Source organism: Saccostrea echinata, unplaced genomic scaffold (genome assembly GCF_033153115.1).
Source record: "Saccostrea echinata isolate AGI-Se365-2 ecotype Australia unplaced genomic scaffold, CSIRO_AGI_Sech_v1 ptg000009l, whole genome shotgun sequence".
NCBI lineage: Eukaryota > Metazoa > Mollusca > Bivalvia > Ostreida > Ostreidae > Saccostrea > Saccostrea echinata.
The window spans coordinates 38,742,838-38,762,750 of record NW_026889758.1 but is presented as its reverse complement, the minus strand read 5'-3'; the positions used below and the strand labels follow the sequence as shown (position 1 = coordinate 38,762,750).

The window sequence follows — 19,913 nt, the reverse complement described above, 5'->3', positions numbered from 1 at the left end:
AAAATTATAGTAAATTATCCGTCCTTTGTTTGTCTAGCCGTCTCTATGTCTATAAAAAAAAATCAAAATGATACTCCTCCTACAGTCAATATAACTTAGTACGCAAGTAGATTGCACTACGATACATTCTGTACATCACTTTTTGATTTCGTTGAACGGTGTTGCCATGGTTACTAAAAATAGAAATCTTTCAAAATGCTACTTCTACATCTTTAATCTGATTTCAGTGAAATTTTCTGGGGGTGAACTATTGCTATTTTTGTTCGTCTTGTGAAGTGTGTCGGTCGTAAACTTTTTAAAGTCTTCAGCTTCTTGTCTTGAAGCCGTCACGGTAGCTCAGTCGGTAGAGCGCTCGCTCCCTGATCGGAAGGTCGTGTGTTCGAATCACGACCGCGACTGACCGAAGTCAATAAAAAATAGGTATAGCAACTGTTCCTTCGCCAAGCGCTCGGCACTTTGAAGTGAAAGTTGCTGGTCCTTCGGATGAGACCTTAAAAACCGAGACCCCGTGTCACGGTAGGCGTTGGCACGATAAGAACCCTCACAGTTCAATGACCCTGAGTGCCGAGTAAAGGTCTTAATTTGAAGCCCTTGACCGGTATATGGTGATGTCTCTATCGGAGTGAAAATTTTCGAACGGGACTTAAAACAACATACAATCAATCAATCTTGTCTTGAACTGCTGAACCGACTTCAACCTGACGATTATTAATATTAGGTCCAAAAGTAAGTAAGTGATTTATGATTAAACGTTCAGAGTTACAGGCATAAGGGTGCATTGCCCAGACTAGCTGTGTTAGGGTATCAATGTCTAGTGTGGTCAAGAACAATGAGCTTTCAGTTATTGGGCCGATGGGGGATTTAGTTAAGGTTTTGGCCAAGTTGTTCAATAACATTCTTGTGATAACTCGAACTTGCAAACTTCATATACTACCTGACCTATCAATTGGAGAGCATGAGAAGTAATAGAAACATGCTAAACACCCAAACGGACCTGATGTCATAATTATCACATTATACATTACAGGTTACATAACATTTGGCCGTTCTGGAATACTTCATTCATGTCTAGCAAATCAGGTATTGAAGCTGGTCAGGTCAACACTTGTCGAATATTATTATCAGATTAACTAATGGGTGTTCATTTCAATGCAAACTAAGTTTTCTACATTTAGATTTTTTAATAGTCTACACATATTCATAAGTTGCAGACGTTTGATTTTTATAACAGTTTAAAAATATCAAAATTTAGGCAGCAGTGGGTTTCGTTTTTCATTTGCTCATTTCCCCACAAAACAAATCTCAGCATCTGAATTGTACATCATTTTCTGGAAAGCTGTGAAAATGTTAGCATTGTATGGTTTTGTAGTTCGTTATGTTAGCATGGATGGTGCATAGACCAATCGATAAGAAGACTGACACTTTAAAAAACCATGTTAGTAACAAACATATTCAGACCACCATTATCAAAAATCTCTATAATAATGGACTATAACTGTTGTAAAAGTGGTTTGAGATCTGCACATAAAAGGAAATTGACTCACCTCACAGATCTTCACTCATTTTATGGGATCATTGGGTGCAAGCATTTAACAGGGATGTGTCTGAAAACCCCAATCCAATTCACCGAAAATTAACACATGAACATTTCTTCCTTACCTCGTAGTCTATACATCTGTCTGGTGTACTTGCTATCTTCACTTGTTAACTCACAAGTACAGCTGTCCACTGTGTTTATAGGTATGTTTATGTATGTGTTATTTTTGTGTATTGTGCATGTTATAAGAGTTACATACTAGGGGTGGGACGATACACAGATCTTGCGATACGATACGTATCTCGATACATGTAACACGATACGATACGTATCTCGATATTATTATAAATTGTAAAACTATTTAAAAAACTCAGTATTTTATTTCATTTTTGTCTTCTTGACAATAACAAATATGAATTTAAGTTATTCTATATCAAATCATATATGTTTTGAAATTAATACTTGAAGTTCATAAATTTCATTGACTAAAAAATTTACAAATATAATATTACATTTACATATTGCCAAATATCTTTAAACAAGTTTTCAAATAGTTGTGCAGTTCATCAGGAACACTGACTAAAAATTCATTTTATAAAAATCATCACATGTACATTAATTATTATTAATTGCTGAAAGTCTCTAATCAAGTTGAGTTCACAAAAAAAAATTAATCAACAATTTGATTTAAAATTTCAAATTCTTTTTAATGAAATTAGAGAATCCATTCTTTGTTATGAGCTGTTACTGCCAGATGGACCAACAATTTATAATATCAACTGTTGTGGAAACGATACTTTCTGTATATAACACTTTACGTACTGAACTTTTCTTGTCCCATCTTCCGCATATGCTTCAAAGTGAAAAATGTTTTACCCCTTATCTACGACATATTTGTTCTAAAGCGTGTTTTCAATATCAACATCATCTCTTCGTTTCGTACAAGCCGCCATTTTCCAAGAACAACTACTTTCATTTTCAATTTTTTGATAGGTCGTTCGTGTATCGTTTCGTACCGATATTTCAATGCATGTATCGTAAACCGTATCTTAGAAGAAAATATCGGTATGTATCGGTGTATCGGTATATCGTCCCACCCCTATTACATACATGTACTTACATTTTACGCAGTGTAACTGTTTTTTTTGGCGATGAGTTACTTTTCCTTTTGAAATGGTTCACAACCACTACCAGCTGACTTATTACTTTTCCTTGAGTTTCTCCAAGAATGATAGAGTTCATGCTGCTACAGTAATGTTGGTATGTAGGATTACTGTTGGTATGTAGGATTACTGTTGCTTTCATTATGTAACCCTCTTTGTTGTGAAAAAACATTTTCAATCACATCACTGTTGATTCTGTTAGGTATGATAGATCCCCCGCTCACTTTCAGTTTTTCTCTGCAGAACTCATCAAAACCAATCAACAATGATGCAATATCTTCCCTACATTGAAATGAAAGCAAGGATTTTTCTTTCTCTTTAATTTCATCATTACTTTTGTTTTCAGTTTCCCAACTTTGAAACCATGAGAGGACATCTCTATTCTGTTTTAGTCGAGCATCTTCATAGTATTTTAGTGGTCTACTGTCTCTAAAAATATTAACCAATACTGATGTGTTTTGTAGAAGTTTAATGGTGCCTTTTAATTCAGCAGACTTTGAGGCATCAGACAAGGACTTTTTTTTTATAACAAATCCTCATATGTAACATATCCTTATCCAAGACTTCCTCGGCCAAATGGTTCTTCATTTTAGACTCCGAGGTAAGGAAATAATGTTCATGTGCTAATTTTCGGTGAATTGGATTGGGGTTTTCAGACACATCATATAGTTAAATGCTTGCACCCAATGATCCCATAAAATGAGTGAAGATCTGTGAGGTGAGTCAATTTCTTTTTATGTGCAGATCTCAAACCACTTTTACAAGTTATAATCCATTATTATAGAGATTTTTGGTAATGGTGGTCTGAATATGTTTGTTACTAACATGGTTTTTAAAGTGTCAGTCTTCTGATCAAGTAGTAGCATTTTCATGAAATCTCGATTGGTCTATGCACCATTCATGCTAACATAACGAACTACAAAACCATACAATGCTAACATTTTCACAGCTTTCCAAAAATAATGTACAATTCAGATGCTGAGATTTGTTTTGTACGGAAGCCCAATAGTGCAAACGAAATTATTAAATAAAGAAAACGAAATTATTAAATAAAGAAAAACGAAATTATTAAATAAAGAAAAACGAAATTATTAAATAAAAAACAGACGAAATTATTAAATAAAGAAAACGAAATTATTAAATAAAGAAAAACGAAATTATTAAATAAAGAAAACGAAATTATTAAATAAAGAAAACGAAATTACTATAAAAAACTGAAACTAAAATACGGAATTTATAGATGTGCATGGTAAGGGCCTGAACACATGAATCATTCCATTCTATGACCTGATTTTGTTTCGACATCAAAACAAGTGTGATATTTGCATTTACACTCAGCTATTCCCGTATCGATAACATAACCAGTTGGAGTAGACAATCACAATACATGAATAAGGGAGAATTGTACCTTTGGTTATCCAATATGCTTAGATCTATGTTCTTACATTAACATGATTAATGTGAACTTTGACCAGTCTGATGAATTGGCCAGTAATTCGATGACAAAAGTTAAAGGCCTATTTACACGGTATGATTTGTAAGATGTGACTCGCCACATCTTACAAAAATCATACTGTGTAAATAGGAAAATCATAAGCCATATATGAAGTCAGATGGAATAGAAACATGCTCTATTCTGTCTGGCAAGTCAGATGGTTTCAACTAATCATGAGCAAGGTCAGAAAGGTTGATCTGAATTAGGTACAATTAACACGTGGATTTTTCCCGAACTTTTGCTCCAGATTAATTTTTAAGATAAATGTGATATATTACATGGCCAAATCTTGGGGGAATTTTTCATTCCATGTACTTGAATTGATAATGGCAGGAAAGTTAAACTGAACAAACCAGTTGTTTACAAATTATACTTAGAAGTAAATTTGTCTGAAAAATGAAATCATGTAGGTCTTTCGTAGCCAATTCATTTACTTATTGCATAATATGCACCATGTCCTAACCAAAGTCTTGCCCATGTTCTTCTGTGTTCAAATAGTACATAGCTGCTATCATTAGGAATAGGAAAGGTAGTATGTAACTGCCGTTATCTATTGTTAAATTGTAAACAATAAGAAATTTGGAGGGAAATATTAATGAACTACATATCTGACAAATCATACAATGTAAATGAAACACTGAAGTTAGATGTGAAATCACATCTTAAAAGTCAGACCGTGTAAATAGGCCTTAACGTTAACATTAGCTTTCTTAAACCCTCAGCTCAGAAGGTCTAATTATCAGCGTACACTGAATCTGGACATGAAACATCAAAGAGATTATGCTAATGAATTGCACAAATATTCCAGATATACATGTCTGTTAAGATTCCGTTGTTTACAACTGCTGAACTTTATAACATTTAGGAAATTCCCATGGCTATACATCATTTTCAATTATCGCACAGTACAAAAATGTTGTAAAATGATACGTTACCGATCGGATTTTGCGGTTTGTTTGACATTATTAAAAAAACTGTTTTTAAAGAGAGCAAGTCAAAAATTAAACAAGTCAAAGTGGTTACAATGAGTAGATTTTAATGATTGCTAACTTTATTAAAATCAAGCTAATTTCTTGGTCATTTTATCAAAGCATAATTAGAAGTGATGCAAATGACAAATTCTCAATCTGTATTTATAAGTCATAAGTGATAGTTGTGAACAAACAATGCACACACTTGCATAACAAATCCCACAAAGTATTCAAATCATTCTCTTTATTGTTTCAACAACCTAAGATTTATGGATACACAGATAGGGCGCTAGGTTTAGTTCGGGGGGAATTCAGCAATACGATGCGCAAGGCCTTGACCTTTCAGCGATTCATGAGCTCTTTTGGAATCCTTTCAGGATTCATGAGCTCTTTTGGAATGTCATTAATAAGCAGAAACAGCCATCCTCGCTCGCTACATCCAGGCTTAAAGGCTCAAACTTTGACGTTGTGGGGATGCGACACAGCATCAAATTTGAAAAGTTATGAATCATTCACTTCAAAAATGCGAATTATAGGCTGTGGGCACATAATATTTTTCTACGTTTGTCAATTTGACATTTATCTAAGTTTTTTTTTATTTTTCATTTCCCCCACACTTGTTTTAATGTTGAAACAAAATCAGGTCTATAGAATTACTAAATGATGCTTTATAACACGTGCGCTTTATGGAATAATTCATGGGTTCAGGCCCTTACCATGCACATCTATAAATTAATTCCGTATTTTAGTTTCATTTTTAGGTCACCTGAGTTACTCAGGTGACCTATTGCTATCTCTTTTCGTCCGGCGACGTGCGTCGTCCGTCGGTCGTAAACTTTTGAACATTTTCAGCTTCTTCTCTGGAACCAGTGAACCAATTTCAACTAATTTTGGCATGTAGCATCTATGGGTGAAGGAGAACAAAAATTGTGAAATTTGTGGCCCCTGCCCCCCAGAGGCCTGAGGGGTGGGGCCAAAACCATCAAAATTAATGCAATCTCTAAAAATCTTCTTCTTTACTACTGGACATCAAGCAGTCAAACTGTTGGCATGATTGTAATAAGCATTGAGCCCTCTACCAAAATTGTGAAATTCATGGCCCCAGGGTCTGGGGTTCTGGTGCTAGGGTGGGGCTATATAGATCATATAGTGAAAGTGCATTATTTCTTTGAAAATCTTCTTCTCTACTCCTGGGTATTATTGAAACAAATTAAATACATAGTTATGATAAGTAAGGGTGACTCTACCAAAATTGTGAAATTCATGGCCCAAGGGTCAGGGGTTCTGGTGCTAGGGCTGGGCTATATAGATCATATAGTGAAAGTGCATTATTTCTTTGAAAATCTTCTCTACTCCAGGGTATTATTTAAACAAATTAAATACATAGATATGATAAACAAGGATGCCTCTTCCAAAATTGTGAAATTCATGACCCCACGTTCAAGGGTTCTGGTGGTGGGGGGGGGGGCTTCTATTGATTATAAAGTGAAAAAGCAAAATTTCTTTGAAAATATTCTTTTCTGCTTCTGGTTAAAAAGCAAAGAAGCTAAGTGTATAGATATGATGAGCAGGAGTGCTTCTTCCAGAGAAGTGAATTTCATGACCCCTGGGTCAGATTTGCTGGTGTAAGGGTGGGACTCTTGATAATATAGTGAAAATGCATCAATTCTATTAAATATCCCTGTTTGTTCCTTAGTGTTAAGCAGATAAACAAAGTGATAAGTTATGATGAGCAAACTTATGGTCCCGCACAGGGTCAGAGGCTCTGGTGTTTCTCATTTGGGGAATGGGGGGGGGGGGGCTCTATTGATAATATAGTGAATCTTTAGTAAAAATGCATTATTTCTTTAAAAATCTTCTCTGCACTTGGGCATATCTGAGGCAAACAGAGTAAAAGTTTTTATAAGGAAGGGTATTTTTACCAGATTTTTGAACATCTGGACCATTTAGTCAAATGTTCTGGTCCTGGCCAGGGCTCTATTAATTTGTATTCTACTGAGAGGAGTTATTCCCCTTTGCCATTTACTTTTGATAATTAATCACTGTAAATAATGTACCTGAAAGGTAAATAGAATAAGAGAATTATGCAAGAATTTTTATTATACAATAGAAAAAGTACTTTCATAGTTGTAATGATCAGGTAGACTTGTAAGTGGTAGATAAATAAAAGTGATACAAAAATAACTTGTCTTATTATATGTTCATCAAAGACCAAGAGAGGCCAATGTAAGAGATTTCAACAAGAGATTAAAAATAATACAGAAGCATTGATAATTTCTTAATGTACTGTATAGTGATAAATGGGAAACAGGTTAGAACCTAATTTATGAACTGTTAATGAATATTAAGACTAATTATTTTGTTGATCCTGATCATCCTATTTTTCTTAAGCTTGCTTTTGGGCAACAAAGCTTCACCTTTCAGTTCATTTTATACTCTTTGCATCCTTTAAATTGTTGTATTATACTCAGGTGACCGTTAAGGCCCTTGGGCCTCTTGTTTAAATTTAATTTCGTTTTTCTTTATTTAATAATTTCGTTTGTTTTTTTTATTAAATAATTTCGTTTCCTTTATTTAATAATTTCGTTTTCTTTATTTAATAATTTCGTTAGTTTTTTATTTAATAATTTCGTTTTCTTTATTTAATAATTTCGTTTTCTTTATTTAATAATTTCGTTTTTTATTTAATAATTTCGTTTTCTTTATTTAATAATTTTGTTTGCACTATTGGGCTTCCGTAGTTTTGTGGGGAAATGAGCAAATGGAAAACGAAACCCACTGCTGCCTAAAAAAAAACTAACTGTAGCACCTGATTTGCCAACTGCACTTCATTATTTTTTGCATAGCAAAACTTTCATAATTTCCATCCACAAAACCAACAAGTTGAAAATGATCCCCTTTTTCTTAATTGCCAGGTCCTCTTGAATAGCCATTTCATCTATGATGAGGCCTCCTTCATGACCCTCTGTGGAGAGATTTTGGACAGATGCTTCATTCCTTATCCATTCTAAGGCATGCTTCTGGATACCAGCTTGTTGGGTAAGCTTGTTTTTTGTCCCCCGCTTTCACTGAAAGTGGGGGATATTAATTTGGGTCTGTCTGTCCGTCCGTCCGTCTGTATTTCTGTCTGTCTGTAACACTTTTGTTTCCCCGCGATATCTCGTGCACCCTTTGAGCTTTCGCAATGAAATTTGCATAGCAACTCCCTATGGCCTAAAAAGAACCCTATTGATTTTGAGGTCAAAAGGTCAAGGTCATAAATTCTGTCTGTTTTAACACTTTCGTTTCCGCGCGATATTTCGAGAATCCTTTGATCTATTGCAATGAAATTTTACATAACTCCCTGTGGCCTAAGGAAGACCCCTATTGATTTTGGGGTCAAAAGAAAGTTCAAGGTCGTAAATTTACACAATCCTTCTGTGTGTAGCACTTTCGTTTCCAGGCGATATCTCAATAAGCTTTTGAGCTTTTGCAATGAAATCTTATACCATAACTCCCTAGGGCCTCTCTCACCCCTCTCAAAGTGTCCCGCCCCGTTTTTTTCCCCCGCTTTCACTGAAAGTGGGGGATATTAATTTGGGTCTGTCTGTCCGTCCGTCTATATTTCTGTCTGTAACGCTTTCGTTTCCGCGCGATACCTCGGGAACCCTTTGAGCTTTCGCAATGAAATTTTGCACAGCATCTTCCTATGGCCTAAGGAAGATCCCTATTGATTTTGAGGTCAAAAGGTCAAAGTTCAAGGTCGTAAATTTACACAATCCTTCTGTGTGTAACACTTTCGTTTCCGCGCGATATCTCGAGAATTCTTCGAGCTTTTGCAATGAAATTTTACATAACAACTTCCTGTGGCCTAAGGAAGACCCCTATTGATTTTGAGGTCAAAAGGTCAAAGTTCAAGGTTGTAAATTCATACATTCCGTATGTGTGTAACAATTTCGTTTCCGGGCGGTATCTCAAGAAGCGTTGCAATGAAATTTTATACCATAACTCCATAGGGCCTCTCTCGCCCCTCTCAAAGTGTCCCGCCCCGTTTTTTTTTTTTTTTTTTTTTTTTTTTTGATTATTTATTGTATTAAAAGTCGCTTGGCACTATTTTTAGCACAGGGGCATGTGGAGAGTTATTACGTATAGTACAGGTTGACGGCGGACTTTATATTCTTATTACATCTTTTAGAACTGTTTAGTAAAGGCTAAATTAGACACCATGTATTGATTAAAATTTTGACAATATCGAACGTGAATATAAACATTATATGTGACCTACTGTTTGCATTTAATTTGCTGTAGAATAATGCCTCCGTGGTCTAGGGGTATGATGCTGGCTTAGCAAGGGAGCGACCCGGGTTAAAATCCCGGTCGATCCTTTTTTTTGGAATTTTTTTTATTTGTGGATTTACTAAATGATAGTATTCAGCATGTGAAATGAAAAGGTTATGACGTCTGGCTTGTACAAACTCATAAAATCATTATCACAGTGTGATAAATATTCTATATAAAAAGAACCTTCTATACACATATTAAAGAATAAGCAATCAAATCTTTATATCCATATTGGCATTTTTTATTTGCTTCAATATACATGTATACATTTAATTATTCTACAAATCCAGGGGGGGGGGGTCCGACCTCACCCCCCCCCCCCCGAAATGCGCATGCTCGTCTTTTTCCCAAAGCGGGGGACACAAATTCTCTGAATTAGCTTGTTAAGGTCTTCCGTTTTCACGGAAGACCTTATAGTGATTCTACTGTTTCTTATTATTATTAAGGTCTTCCGTTTCAGACGGAAGACCTTATAGTGATTCTACTGTTTCTTCTTTATTATTATTTTTTTTCCCCTTTTCTTTTCGGGGCGATTTCTCAGAGATGTCTGGACGGATTTTCTTGAAATTTTCAGGGATGATAGAAAATAAAAATACGCCTGGGCGTTTTTTTCATTTTTTCAAAATTCACTTCCGGTCGTCAGATATGTCCGATTTCCGTTTTTTTCAAAAATATTTTGTCCCAGTCATATCTCAGAAACGGTAAGAGATTAAGACACCAAACTTACATGGTTAATAGATCTTGAGGAGTAGGCAAAACCATTTGGGTTAAGAGCGTCAGCCGTCACTTCCGCTCGTCACAGGAAGTGATCAAAGAGGTCGAAATTTTAAACTTTTTTTTTTTGATTTTTTTCTTTCATCACATTGTTGCATCTTATTTGTAGATTCGAAATATGTTGGTCCCACCGGAAACAAAAACGTCAACTTCCGGCTATAAGCGAAATACTGCATAATTTGAGTATTTTACTTTCCCATAAATATTTTTTATAGATAACGTATATGAACTGATTTTTGAATATGTTATCAAAACTGCAAATGTCTAGAGTAACGTCAAATATCTTTGTAAAATTCACTTCCGGTCGCGCGTATAAATGTCCGCAAAATGAGAACTTGTCCGAGTGATATCTCAGAAACTGTAAGACATTTAGACACCAAACTTATAGGAGTATTAGACCTTGAGGAGTAGACAAAACCATTTGGGTTAAGAGCGTCAGCCGTCACTTCCGGTCGTCACAGGAAGTGATCAAACAAATCAAAAATTTCAACTTTTCTCTTTTGGAATAAGACTTGCATCATGTAATTGTATCTTTTTCACAGTTACGATATGTGTTGGTCCCACCGGAAACAAAAACGACAACTTCCGGTTATAAGAGAAAAACTACATAAAAGGGTTTTTGAATTTTCCCCAACATATCGCTTATAGATAGAGTTCTTTAAATGAATTTTATATATGTTATTGAGACTGCAGATGTCTATAGTGACTGAAAATATCTTAGTAAAATTCACTTCCGGTCGCGTGTTTTCTTGTCCTCAAAATGAAAAGTTATTTCAGCGAGATCTCGGAAACGGCATGAAAGTAAGACACCAAACTTATAGGAGTATTAAACGTTGGTGAGAAGGCAAAACACATAGGTTTAAAAGCGTCAGCCGTCACTTCCGGTCATCACAGGAAGTGATCGAAGAAATCGAAAATTTTCTTTTTAAAATTAAAACTTTCATCACTTTATTGCTTCCCTTTCGCTGTTTTGAAATATGTTAGATTCCTACGGAAACAAAAACTTCAAACTTCCGGTTTTAAGAGATAAACGACGTTATTTCGTGGTTCAACTTTCGCATAAATATTACTTATAGATAAGTATTTGAAATGTTTTTTTTTTACATATACTGCAAAAGTCAAGAGAAAATTCAGAGATTTTTATTCAGTTCACTTCCGGTCGTGTGTTTTCCTGTCCTCAAAATTAGAATTTGTTCTCACAACTGTTCGGCAACAGTAAAAGACTGAAGTCTAAAACTTTCAGGACTTATACTCAGTCATCAGTTCATTTGCATTGTGTAAAAATCGTGTGTCGTCAATACCTCCGGTCGTGACAGGAAACGAAGCAAAAAAGTATTTTTTAAATTATTTTGTTTCTACATCAGTTTTAGGCTAATACCGATGTTGGAAAAGACATGTTGATGCAAACAGGAAGTAGTATAACGGAAGACCTTCTCATTACTAGTAATGAGTTTCTAGTATTCTTAATATTATTGTATAGACGAAATTTTGTAAAGAACTTTGTCCGCTCCATTTCTCCAGAACAGCTTAAGATATGAAAGTTAACTCTGTCAAATATCATAGATAATGACGTGTAGATGTCACCATGAACATTTTTTCCGTCGTCAATACTTCCGGTCGTCACAGAAAGTGGATTTAAAAGTCGATTTTTTCAATTTCTTCGTCTTTCTAACTTCTTTTTTCTATAATATTCACAGGGTATGTAAAGGCCCCTCTTTGAAGATTTTACGTATTGCCAGTTTCTTGATTTGATTAAGAAGGAATTAAATATCTTTAAATATCTTAGAATTTCTGAAAACGTAGGACCAACGTTTCTTAAACACTACAAAATATTGATTTTTTTTTTGTCGTATATATAGTTTACGGGGACTGCTCCGGGCTCATTCTCTTAGGATGAAGTGTAGAGGTAACACTTCTCTGGTGACTGAGATAGGCCAGAAAAATCTTCCTGTTGCCATGGAAACAAGTTTATATTAAATAAAAATGGTTGAATATGATATATATCATGTGTGCGCATTTTATTCACCCCTCTTTTATTTTGTCAACTGTAGAAGACATTGTCATCTTTACAGACCCCCCCCCCCCCCTTCTCTTTTATTGTAATGAATGCAAATGTCGCTTTTATGTTTTGGATTATAAATAAAATGACCTTGACCTTCATATCACAAGCAACTCTTCTTGAAGTTTTCAAAGTGATAAGGCTTAATTCTTTCTACAAAATAATGGTAATTTACATGTTTATGTTCAAGACCCCCCCCCCCCCCCCACTCGAAGCAGCCAGGTGGAATAGGTAGATATAAAATATACAACTTATAAGGAACTTCTTAAGAGTGTCATTAATAAAATTCAGTTCCCCTGATGTGATTTGATATTTTGCTACCATTCATTCTTCTTCTGATTCATCTTAAGAATTTATAATTATTTTATTTAGAATTAATTTATCTTTAGAAAGTAGCGATTGTCAGCTGCATTCCTTAGCATTTTATTGTATATCTATTACTTGCATATTAATAATTTCATTAAATAATATATATATATATATAAGTATTAGAACTTCATTTCCGTTGTTTTTATTAAATTCGTAAATCCTTGGATCCGCTCCTGCAGGTGCGCGAAAGCCTCATCACTACTGTAAACAAATTATTCATCACGCCGAAAATGTTCATGATTCCGCTAAACTAAGAAAGTTTACACATAGTTAATCATCTCATAAACAAACATCACCCTATCCAATACAGAAATGCTCGAACTGAAGGGGAAAATTCAGGAATTGTTTTGCGTCAGCCATGTTTTGACGTGAACCTTACACGCCATTCTCTTATTAGGGTCTTCCGTCTTCAGCGGAAGACCCTTCTATTATTCTTATGTTTCTTTTTCACTTTTATTATTAGGGTCTTCCGTCTTCAGATTTATTTCAAATTTTCAGGGTTGATGGGTCCTTATCTGAAGTTAATTCCGGCATTTCCGTTTTTGATAAATCACTTCCGGTCGGAAGTTATCGCCCTTTAATTGAAATTTTAGTGACCATTTTGTCTACACAAAAACGCAAAAACGACAAAAGCTAGAGTGCTGAAATTTTCAGTGATAATAGAGGACATGTTCTAGTTGTGCACCTCAGTTTTCAAATTTTCTGGAAGTGCCTAGTATGGAAGCTCGGTAGGGGTCGAAATTTAGGACATGAATCAGGAGTGAATTTTTGAGAAATTTTTTAACATATCTTCAAAACTATGAATATTTTCTGAAAACATGTTGAATAGAAAATGTGTAAAATTACTGAATCTTTTATATGACATCAAGAGAAAAGGGCTGACTCATCACATTAGGGGCCAAGAAGGGCCAAAAGTCTTAAAACTATAACTCTTTAACGATCAATATTTTGTTATACATTACTAAAGCAAAAATGTTTATCTAAACAAACTACAACTATATATTATGATATTTATCTCATATGTTACATAATTAGGGGCCATAAGGGGCCAAAATGCTAAATCTTTGACGCTTTATATCTTGAAAGTGGGAAATATTTTGATAAGCAATATTGAACAAAAGATGTTTAAAATAATGTGCCAAACAATATGCAACCTTTCATTTTTTGCTAAACGTCCCCATTAAGGCGTTGAAGGGCAGGCACTTAAATACTTCTTTTGCAAATATCTCAGAAACGAAAAAGAATTTCTGACTAGTTGTTGAACAAAAAGTGTTCAAAATTATGAGAGCTTTAAAGTGATATGAAGAAATGGGGGCTGACCCCTCAAAATAGGGGCTGAGAGGGGCCGAAAGTCTTTGAACAAAAACTCTTTAACGATCAATATTTTGTAATGCATTACTGAAGCAAAAATGTTTATCTCAACAATGTACAACTATATATTATGATATTCACATCATATGTTACATAATGAGGGGCCATAAGGGGCCAGAATGCTTAATCTTCGACGCTTTATATCTCCAAAGTGGGAAATAATTTGATAAGCAATATTGAACAAAAGATGTTCAAAATAATGTTCTAAACAATATGCAACCTTTTAATTTTTGCTAAACGTCCCCATTAAGGAGTTGATGGGCCGGCCCCTAAATATATCCTACGCATACATCTCAGAAACGAAAAAGAATTTTTGAATAATTGTTGAACAAAAAAAGTTCAAAATCATGAGAGCTTTAAGGTGATATCAAGGAAAAGGGTCTGACCCCTTAAATTAGGGGCTGAGTGGGACCGAAAGAATACAATCAATAACTCTTTAATGATCAATATTTTGTAATATATTATTGAACCGAAATAGTTCATCTTCACACTCTGTTTAAATAACATGATGTTGATATCATATGTTACGCAATAAGGGGTCTTTAGGGGCCTGATTGCACAGTCTTTGTATATATCTCGAAAAGGAAGAATATTTTGATAAACAGTATTGAAGAAAAGACGTTCAAAATAATATTCTGAACAATATGCACTCTTTCATTTTTTGCTAGACGTACCCATTTAGGACTTGAAGGGCCGGCTCTAAATATTTCTTTTGCATATATCCCGAAAAACAAAAAGAATTTCTGAATAGTTCTTAAACAAAAAGTGTTCAAAATCATGAGAGCTTTAAGATGATATCAAGAAAAAGGGGCTGACCTCTCACATTAGGGGCCAAGGAGGGCCGAAAGTCTTTAATCTATAACCCTTTAATGATCAATATTTTGTTAAACATTACTAAAGCAAACTTGTTCGTCTTAACAATTTATTTATATCATTATATTTGAACGAAAATCTCAGTCAAATTCTTATCTTATCAAAAATCGGACGGAAGACCCACTCGTTGCTCGCAACGAGATCGCATCTAGTTATTATTATTATTATTATTATTATTATTATTTTTGACCAAATTTTGTGCAGGCGTTTTCTCGAAAACAATTCTGTGGTTTTTCGTGAAACTTTCAGGAAAAATTAGTCATTGTATGAACTTGTTTCATCACAAGGAGAATTTGGAAAATTCCATTTTGGTTCCAAGTTACGGGCAATTTCCTGATTTTAAATTGAAATTTTGTCCGCGAATGTTCTCAAGAATGACTAAAGATATGACCTGGAGACTTATTGGAGAGCATAGAACGTGACTTTTAAATTTGTGGAATCACATTTTCGTTCGTCGTCGGCACTTCCGGTCGTTTACGGAAGTGATCAAAGAAATAAAATTTCAACTTTCTTTTTTTAAATCAATACTTACATCACATTATTGCATCTCTTTTGTAGTTTCGAAATATGTTGGTCCCACCGGAAACAAAAACGTCAACTTCCGGTTATAAGAGAAAAACTACATAATTTTAGTATTTTTCTTTCCCATTAATATCCTTTGTAGATAAAGTATTTGAAATGAATTTTAAATATGTTATTCAAACTGCATAAATCTAGAGTAACGTCAAATATCTTTGTAAAATTCACTTCCGGTCGCGTGTTTTCCTGTCCTCAAAATGAGAAGTTCTCTGAGCAAGATCTCGGAAACGGTGAGAGATTAAGACACCAAACTTATATGAGCAACAGACCTTAAGATGTAGGCAAAACCATTTGGGTTCAGAGCGTCAGCCGTCACTTCCGGTCGTCACAGGAAGTGATCAAAGAAATCGAAAATTTTAACTTTTCTTTTTTTAATTAAAAATTGCATCACTTTATTGCATCTTTTTCGCAGATTCGAAAGATGTTGGTCTCACCGGAAACAAAAGCGACAACTTCCGGTTATAAGAGAAAACTACATAATTTGAGTATTTTACTTTTCCATCAATATTTTTTCTAGAAAAAATTTTTGAAATGAATTTTAAATATGTTATTCAGACTGCAAATGTCTAGAGTAATCGTAAATATCTTTCAAAAATTCACTTCCGGTCGCATGTTTTCCTGTCCTCAAAATGTGAAGTCTGAGCGAGATCTCAAAACCAGGTAAAAGATTAAAACACCAAACTTTTATGAGTAATAGACCTTGAAGAGTAGGCAAAACCATCTGGGTTAAACGCGTCAGTTGTCACTTCCGCTTGTCACAGTAAGTGATCAAAGAAATCTAAAAAAAAAATTAACTTTTCTTTTTTAAATTAATGCTTGCATCATTTATTGCATCTCTTTCGCTTTTTTGAAATATGTTAGATTCCACCGGAAACAAAACCGTCAACTTCCGGTTTTAGGAGATAAACTACTTTGCTTTGATATTTAACTTTCTCATAAATATTGTTCATCGATAAAGTACTTGAAATGACTTTATGTATGTTGTATATATTGCAAATGTCTAGAGAAAAGTCAAAGATTTTTTTATAAAATTCACTTCCGGTCTCGTGTTTACCTGTCCTCAAAATTAGAATTTGATCCCACAATATTGCTCGGCAACAGTAAACGACTGAAGTCTAAAACTTTCAGGACTGATGGTCAGTCATCAGTTATATGAATCGTGAGAAAATCTTGTATCGCCGTTACTTCCGGTCGTGACCGGAAGTGATGTAAAAAATGAATGGTTAATGTTAGCAAGTTGGATTTTCACGCTGACGACCAGGGTTAAATTTCCAGAGTGTCTGAATTTCTTTTATCTCTTTTTCAGCTTGAATTTTCTTTTTTTATTTTCAGAATCGGACGGAAGACCTCTCATTGCTCGCAATGAGTTTCTAGTTTATTATTATTATTATTTCTTGTATTAAAAGTCGCTTGGCACTATTTTTAGCACAGGGCATGTGGAGCGTTATTACGTATAATACAGGTTGTTGGCGGACTTTATATTCTTAATACATCTATTAGAACTGTTTAGTAAAGGCTAAATTAGACACCATGTATTGTGTAAAATTTTGACAATATCGAAGGTGAATATAAACATTATATGTGACCTTATATTTGCATTTAATTTGTTATATAATCAAGTGCCTCCGTGGTCTAGGGGTATGACTCTCGCTTAGCATGTGAGAGGTAACGGGTTCAAATCCCAGACGATCCTTTTTTTTTTTGATTTACTAAATGATAGTATTCAGCATGTGAAATGAAAAAGTTATGACGTCCGGCTTGTACAAACTCATAAAATCATTATTACTGTGTGATCAATATTCTATATAAAAAGAATCATCTATACACATATTAAAGAATAAGCAATCAAATCTTTATATCCATATTGGTATTTTTTTATTTGCTTTAATATACATGTATACATTTAATAATTCTACAAATCCAGGGGGGGGGGGTCGGACACCCCCCCCCCCGAACTGCGCATGCTCTTCTTTTTTCCCTAAGTGGGGGACACAAATTCTCTGAATTAGCTTGTATATATCTTGATGGGAGGCACAAGAATCCACTGTTCCACATATCAACATAGGATTTTGGTGACCGACAATACAATGTAAGACAAAGTCTTATTATTTCAGGTTTCCACCTTCATGCTTGTGGTGTTGATTTTAGATTAACACTCTGTGATAACAGAAATGTCTTTGCCTTTTCTGGGCTATTGGGTAAAACTCTATTCAAAATAGTTCTCATGTCATCTCTTTCATCTAGCTCCACTGTGTCTGTATCATTATCGGCATTAATTTCTTTACCAGAGGCATTATTCATCTGTGTTTCCCTGAATTAATTTTCTGCACCTCTCACAGTGGGGCACCTTGGATAAGAATGTTACACACTGCTGACATGACTTAATTCTATAGAAAACAGAGCCTGAATTCTCATCATTAGAAAATGACCTATATTCTTTTTGATATTAAAATTTGTGTCAAGTGTGGTTAAATCTTTAATTTGTTTTTCAGGAATTCCAGGATACAGTCGTAAAGTTTTCAAGACATCAAATGTATTACGAACACTCCTCACTTAAAGAAAAATTCTGAGATATATGAAGCCTTCCAATATCGATAATTTTTCCACATAGGTTAATTTCGTAACTCTTGTCCCAAGAAAAAGTAATTTCACTTAATAAACGGTTCCCATTGATGCAGTGTCCATTGACATATCCTATTGTAATTTCTTTTTCAGTTTCTTTAATTTTAAAAACATCATCTCCACCATGATTTTGAATGTCGAAAAATGTGTCAATTGTTTCTCTTCTAAGTTTCTTGATATTGATTTAAATGAAATTACTTTGTATAAAACTGTTGTTTTTGTCCAATTAAACTTGTTTCTGACTTTTTTTTTAGATGTGTTTGGATAAAGCCTTTCAATTATACCACCTATGTGGTTCGAAGAAAATTTACTTTCAAGCTTGTGGTGAATTTCAGAAAGTTGGATCTCTCCATTTATATTTGGTTCCACATTTTCAGTCATCCTAAGAGACAGTAATTGTACATATATATTATAATTTTAAATGCATACACTGTACAGTTATGGTAGAAGAAGATGTAAAGATGTTTTTAAAAAAATCAAAAAAACTGCATCGGCTCCCTTGATATATATTATTTTGCCTGCTGTGGAAAATCTTAGAGCCTAATCCTATATGTCACATTAAGATTAACTAACATGTCTGTCTGCAGTTGATTTTTATGGTTTGAAGTTAAAGGACCCTCAATATTTTTTTGGACTCTGAGGAAATAATATGAAGATGTAAATATGGAGCTTATCTATTTAATTTTCAACATATGATACCTGCCATACATTTACCCCCCCCCCCCCCCCAACTGTTTCTCACTTCAATTGGAGAAGTATATGCAAAGAAAGTGTTCCCTTAATTCATCTAGGTCAAAATGAAATGTTCAGATTGCTTTAATTGATTACAAATCGAGTAATAAACATAAGATATTAATTTATTTTATATCTAAGAGCAGATCACTCTTACTGCTTACAACTATATACCATGGAATAAGACTTCTTTAATGTGCAATGTATGGAGGAATCCAAGCAATGATATATAGGTAAAACTTGCATTCACTGAAGGATGTTCTATACTTTTTTTGATTTTCAAATATAAATTTCATTAAAGCAAAATTTTAAATTTAAAATTGTTTCATAAGTTAAATTAAAAATATTATTGAAATATTTTTTTTTATTCACTGCCTTTTGTAAGTATACATGTACAAGGACACTGTAAAAAATTCACAGGTAGTAATAATATCACTATCATTAAAAAAATATGATTACATTTCATTATTTACAAATCTTGTTTCATAGACTTCACAAATTTTGAATTTCAGTTTTTCTTTTTTTATATTCAATCTATTGTGTACTCATTCCTTTAACATCAACCATGCACGGATGCATACACGGATGCGGGACCATTGATGACTAGTCATTTTTTTTCGTGTGAATTTTTTACAGTGTCCTTTTCAGATTTGATTCAATTACAGAATTGAATATATATAGGAGACAAATTAATTATTTGGTTAAAAGTAAATTTGGCTTCCATGGCACCTTTTTATCATTTCATGGTGCTTCTCAAGTACATCTAATGTACTAATTTTGCATTTTGATACTCATGGAAATGAACAACCAATAATTTATTTATATACTATATAAACCACATACCGTTCACGGTAGCTCAGTCGGTAGAACGCTCGCTCCGTGATCGGGAGGTCGTGAGTTCGAATCTCAGCCGCGACTGACCTAAGTCGATCAAAAAATGGGTAGTAACTGTTCCTTCGCAATGCGCTCGGCAACTTTGAAGTGAAAGTTGCGGGTCCTTCGTATGAGACCTTAAAAACCGAGGTCCGTTGTCACGGCAGGCGTTGGC

General features: G+C 34.2%; 1 long non-coding RNA gene across 2 annotated transcripts; it reads left to right on the top strand.

Annotated features, from left to right (window-relative positions):
• Nucleotides 1–2,711: 2,711 nt before the first annotated feature.
• Nucleotides 2,712–18,462, top strand: LOC133183681 (uncharacterized). Of its 2 annotated transcripts, XR_009720702.1 has the most exons (5): nucleotides 2,712–2,797; nucleotides 3,165–3,301; nucleotides 8,082–8,205; nucleotides 18,004–18,153; nucleotides 18,388–18,462. It is a non-coding gene; the product is annotated as an uncharacterized LOC133183681 (long non-coding RNA). The 2 variants fall into 2 exon arrangements; XR_009720701.1 differs by lacking the exon at nucleotides 18,388–18,462 and having other exon boundaries at nucleotides 18,004–18,275.
• The last annotated feature ends 1,451 nt before the right edge of the window (nucleotides 18,463–19,913 follow it).